Here is a 6585-nt window from a genome sequence, read left to right as displayed (position 1 = left end):
TCTTAGAAATGAAAGGCTCAATAAGTCACATAAACTCAGCTGAAGGCCCCACCAATAGACTAGATCCAGTAGAAGAAACACTAAGCTGGAAGACAAGGTTGATGAACTAATCTCATTTAGATGAGAATTAAAAAAAAAAAGAGCTTATGAACAGAATATACAAGACCTAGAGGACATGATTAAAAGACCAAACATATAGCCAGGCCCAGAAGACCAAAAATCATATGTTCTCCCTCATATGTGGACTTTAGATCAAGGGCAAACACAACAAGGGGCTGGACTTTGATCACATGATGAGGTGAGAGCACACAAGGGAGGGGTGAGGATAGGCAAGAAACCCCCCAAAAAAACAAGATAGCATTTGATGTCCTCAATGCAAAGGAACTAATGCAGAAACTTTAAAGGAACAGAGGCCAATAGGAGAAAAGGACCAGGAACTAGAGAAAAGGTGAGATCAAAAAGAATTAACCTAGAAGGTAACACACATGCACAGGAAATCAATGCGAGTCAACTCCCTGTATAGCTATCCTTATCTCAACAAGCAAAAACCCTTGGTCCTTCCTATTATTGCTTATACTCTCTCTACAACAAAATTAGAGATAAGGTCAAAATAGTTTCTGCCTGGTAGTGAGGAAGTAGGGGGAGAAGGAGGGGGTGGGGGGAAGGGGGGAGAAATGACCCAAACATTGTATGCACGTATGAATAAAAGAAATTTAAAAAATCATTAAAAAAAAAGACCAAACAAATAATCAGTACACATGAATGAACAGAAGTATAGAATAAAGGCATACAAATTAAGAAGCTTCTGCACAGCAAAGGAAACAATGGAGAGAGTGAAGAGGCTGCCTATACAATGGGAGGAAATGTTTGTCAGCCATTCATCTTATAGGGCACTAATATCAAAATATATAAAGAACTCAAAAAAATTAACAACAAAAGAACAAGTAATCCAATCAATAACTAGGCAAATAGTCTGAACAGATAGTTCTCAAAAGACACACAAGTGGCCAATAAATAAGTGAAAAAATGCTAACCTCTTTAGCCTTCAGAGAAATACAAATGAAAACTATCTTGAGGTTTCATCCATTCCAGCCTGAACGGCTATTATCAAAAAAGATGCTGATGAGAATGTGAGGGGAAAGGAAACTTTATACATCATTGGTGGGAATGTAAATTAGTATAGCCACTCACTATGGAAAACTATAGGGATTCTTCAAAAAACTAAAATAGAACTACCATATGATTCAGCTACACCACTCCTGGGTATAAAACTAAAGGAAACAAAGTCAGCATAAAGACATCCTGTATACACTTGTTTATTGTGATAACTATTCACAACAGCCAAGCCATGAAATTTATAGGGATGGATACAGGCATTATAGCATAGATACACAGTAAGTATTGTTTAGCCACAAAGAAGAATGAAATTGTGTCACTTGAAGGAAAAGTGGATGGAACTAGAGGTCACCATGTTGAGTGAAATTAGGCAAATACAAAAAGACAAGTATTGCAACTTTTATTTTATATGTAGAAGCTAAATAATAGTAAAAAATAAATAAAGACAACCTACTGTAAAAGTAGTAGAGGGAATTACTTGGAAAGGGACAAGGGGAGCAAGAGAGAGTACTTGGGAGGTAGACGTGATCAAAAGACAATATATGTATATGGAAATGGAACTGTGAGACTCATCAATATGAATACTTGATATGCATTAATAATTATAATTTTAGGTAACAAAAATCAGGGTAGGTTGATCTAGATAAAAATCCTGAAATCTTGATGGTGCATCAGTGACAGAGCAGGGACTCACACAGCCTTCTGCACTCACCCTTTCCCTAAGACACCTACTCTATCACTGAGGCAGTACCTGGGACCATGCTGAGAGGGTGGGTCACCATCCACACACACACATACCCTGGCCCTGTAAAGATTAGGACATTTTTCTAGTTTTTTTTTGCTGATGTTATTTTTGGTTTTGAAACAGGGCCTTGCTATGTTGCCCAGGCAGGTCCAAAACTCCTGAACATAACTTATCATTCTATATCAGTCTCCTTAGCAGCTAGGACTACAGGTGTGTGCCACTGTGTCTGACTGCTTATGCGTTTTTGAAAGCGGCATCAGAAAAAGGGACCATTGCTTCTATGATGTGCTAGATGTTTTCTAGTTAGCACCCAAGGCTGACTTCCCTACAAAGCCCTGGAGGACCAGAACCAGTGACTGGTGATACACTGAGTTCATGAAAAGATTTTTGTTTTGACTTCTCTTTAAATCTCTTTAATCAGAAGAAACATTAATATCAGTGTCATGAATATATAGTAATGGATCCAATCTAGATTATATTCGTCTTTAGGCCAATGTAGTCAGAAAATCTATAACATTTTTTGCTGGAAGGTACTCACACATAAAGGTTAAAGTGTTTGGAGCCCAAAAATCTCATAATGCAGACCTGTGTCCTTTCATAAATAATTGTCATGAGCCTTCCTATAAGACGTTTTTGATGTTATGCCTAATGACAGCCATAGGACTAATTTCTAGAAGCACATTTGCACAGAAGGAGACCAAAGAGATTGAGAGCTGTAACACAAGGTCACCCAAATCCCATCAGAGATTCATGTTGTCTATATAACACATAAAAACTGGCCATTTCTCCTTACCCCCAAAAGGTTTCTCTAATCGTCTATCAAAAAATCATTGAACTAGTCAAACCAATTTTAATCATGATATGTCTGGGAAAATATGTGGCTTATTTTCTCCATACTAGACGATGATCAAATGAAAAGTTTTGCTCCCGTTGGTGAGAGAACAGGAAAACTAAACATCAGTGTTTTGTTTTGTTTTGTTTTTCTCCAAATTGGGTTTTGAACTTAGGGCCTTGAGCCACTCCATCAGCCCTTTGTTGTGATGGGTTTTTTCAAGGTAGGGTTCGAGAACTGTATGCCTTTGCTGGCTTTGAACTATGATCCTCCTGATTGCTGCCTCCTGAGGAGCTGGGATTATAGGCGTGAGTCACCAGCGTCTGGCATTCCTTAGCGTTTTAAATCTGTAAATACACGGAACAAACAAAACTGGAGAGGAAACAGCTATGACAAACATGCCAACTCATTTTTGCAGGATGAAAAGTGGGCAGAAGTCTCTTCAAAATGTCAACATTCACAGGCAAAAGAGTGAGGGTGGAGCCTTACCTCACAACATACACAAAAATTAACTCAAAATCCTCAGATGATCTATATAAGTTCTGAAGATAAAAGTCTTAGAAGAAAATACAGGGATAATCTTCATGACCTAATATGGCATCAAAAAAGCACAAGCAACAAAAGAAAATGTTAAATTGAACTTCATCAAAACTCTAAGCTCTTCTGCACCAAAGAACATTGTCAAGAAAATGAAAAGACAGTCTACAAAAAGGAGAAAATATTTTCAAACTATGTATCTGATAAGAGTCTGGCATCCAAAATACATTGCCACTATAACACAGAATAAAAAAGGCAAACAATAGATTGTAAAATGGGTGAAGGACTTGACAGACATTTCTCCAAAGGAGACATACAAAGAGAAAATAAACAAATGAAGAGGTGTTCAACATTAATAGTCATTATGAGGTAGGCTAAAATTAAGGAAAGTTTGGGACTCATCTTAGATTAACCATGCTTTGGCTCAGGAACTGCCCTCACCTGGTCAAGAACCACCCATGCCCTAGCTGATCATTGATTATTGGATGAGAATCACCTTGTTCTCCCCTTCCCATAGGTTATCGTAGGTTTTTAAAGCATCCTGAAGAGCAGAAACAGGCTCTCTCTGTATCTGGCCTCCACCTGGGCCCCGCCATGCTCCCCCTTTGTATTTTCCTTTTCTCACTTTTAATAAACTCCATTTACACCTACGTGTGCTGTGATGGATTCTTCCTGGCTGGACGCAAAGAATTTGGAAGTCTTCTTATCACAGACTGCTCCAGCACCATTAAAAATTAGATATATGCAAATACAAAGACCATTAAGTACCACTTCACACTTACTTGGAAAGCAATAATAAAGCAAATAATAAGAGTTGAGGATGTGAAAAAATTAGAACTCTTATACATTGTTGGTGTTAATTTAAAATGGTGTAGTTAGCCAGCCATAGTGGTGTTCACCTGCAATCCCAGCTACTAAGGAGGCTAAGGCAAGAAGACTGGAAGTTAGAGGCCAGTCTGAGCAGTATAGTGAGAACTCATCTTAAAAAAAAAAAAAACCCAAATTTAATTAAATAAAATAAAGTAAAATGAAATGGTACAATCAATCACTGTGCAAAACCTTTTTTGCACTATCTCAAATGCTAGACATAGAATTACCAAATGACCTGGCAATTTCACTTCCAGGTTTATGATTAAAAGAATTGAAAACAGGTAATCATATTTACAATAGCCAAGAGGTGAAGAAAGTCAAATGTATACCCCAATGGATAAATGGAAAAAATAAATTATGTTTTATGCATGTGCATTCATTTTTTAATCATAAAAGCAATGAAGTATTGAGACTTGCTACAACATGTATGAACTTTGAAAACATAATACCAAGTTAAAGAAACCAGACGTAAAAGATGACAAATTATATCATTCTATTTTATGAAATATTCAGAACACACAAATTCTTAGACTCTAAACACAAATTTACATCTGCCAGGAGCTCAGGGGAGGTGGGAATTGGGAGGCACAGCCAAGGGTATGATGATATTTTTCTTTTGGATGATGAAAATGTTTGAAACTAGGTAGAGGTGGTGGCTGAACAACACTGTGAAGATACTAAAGCCACTTCATTGTTCACTTTGAAATGGTTAATTTTCTGTTCTTTTATTCTCATCTCAGTAATAATGCTTATACTTCATTAAGTAAAAAAGATCATATGGAGAGGTGGATAATGGGAGGCCTAGCGATGCCAAGGAGACAAACACCCATAGAAACTTTGCCAGCCCCTCAAGGCCTGGAAAATGCCCCACTGGTTGGGAGTCCTATGCGGAGGAACATGGAAAGTCCCAGGTCCCCTCCACATCCCATGCAGTCAGTTGTCAGCCTTTCCTTGATCTAACAGAACCTTGAGGGTGACCCTCTGTGTGGATGAGAAAATGGGACACACACAACTCTGGAGGAGGCAAAGGAAAATCTGGCAGTGGGAGGGGGGCAGTCCCTATGATTCCTCTACACGATGGAGCAAGTCCAGGGGACTTGATAATGGTGTTGTCTTAAAATTCCACTACCAACACAAGGACCCTTGGGAAGCATTGTTTTTGGGAGTTTGGGAAGAGTCAGCAAAGACCCTCAGACAAAACTCAGCAAATTAAACTATAAGGCACTCATGTTTAACTTATGGGAAATTATTAATTTGTAAACAAGAAAATGTTTTAAAATTTTAGCTTTACTAAATGTTTCTTTTTCTTTGTTTCTTTGTGATGTTGTTATTGAGTTGTTTTGGTTTTTGAAACAGTGTCTCAGCCTCCCAAGTGTTAAGATTACAATATGTGCAATGATACCTGGACCCTCATTAAATGTCTTATTGTGCCCCCCCCCCATTTTCTCAAATGCATCCAATATGTGTGAAGGTCACTTGGCCTGAGAATCAGAAGCAAAGGACGATAGCCAAGTTGGGGACACAGTGATGATTGTTTGGCTGGTTTGGCGAGGAAGGTCACTGAAGTTCAAATCCCGATGTGTCCTGGCTGTGGAATTCCAGATGTACTCTTTTGACCACCATTGGTTGTTTCCTAGTACTCATTTAACATTGGAGTAAAAAACGTCAGATAAAGCGCTAGGAAAAACTTATCAACTTATCCTTATTAGTGCTGATGCTGGAATTCAGATGCTTGTCAATTAGCCAGATTGTGATAAGAACCCAGGTGTAAGCAAAGAATTCTGCCTTACTTCAGCCATCCCTTTTGGAGCCTCAAAGGAGAGAAATGGCAAAACAGAGCAAACTACCAGAGTATTTTGTGCCCTGAGCCCACTGAGGTCTGGTCCACTGGACCAGAACTCAGAGACTTGACTATAGCTCCTAGGGAATGCTTCCCTAGCTCAGAACCTGGGGGAGAGAGAAAAGAGCCAACGAGACAGAAAAGGTCAGCACTAAATTGAACAAAAACCTGGGCCAAACTGTCCCTATAGACACTTGGAAAGAAGAGGAGCAGCAGGTGGCCCCACCCATGAGTGACACCCACCCTTAAATAGTCCAAGGCACAGAACTGGTCATCAAGGGCCATCAGCTGGGGAAAGAAATAGGATGGGGAGAAGGAGGCAGAGTGGACAACTTGCTTCCATCTTTCTCTTTCTTCTGTAATCCGCCTCTGTTTGACAACTAAGGGCGTGGCCAACTAGGCATGGGGTAGGTCAGCACTCCTGACCCCATAGATCGCAGTACAGGAGGATTTGACTGTTTGTTTTAACCTGGAGGCACCATCCAGAGCAATGAACAGGGTAAGTAATGAAGGTGATACTAAGAGCAGACTCATCAAGAATCCTGTCCTGGTCATTTCTGATGGGGAATTTTGCTCAGTTGTGTTGTCTAATCTCAGCCAACAGCACTGCTCCTTAAATATGAAATGACAGTATATCCAGGTGAA

This window comes from Castor canadensis, chromosome 16 (genome assembly GCF_047511655.1).
Source record: "Castor canadensis chromosome 16, mCasCan1.hap1v2, whole genome shotgun sequence".
Lineage (NCBI taxonomy): Eukaryota > Metazoa > Chordata > Mammalia > Rodentia > Castoridae > Castor > Castor canadensis.
This window is presented reverse-complemented; position numbering follows the sequence as displayed.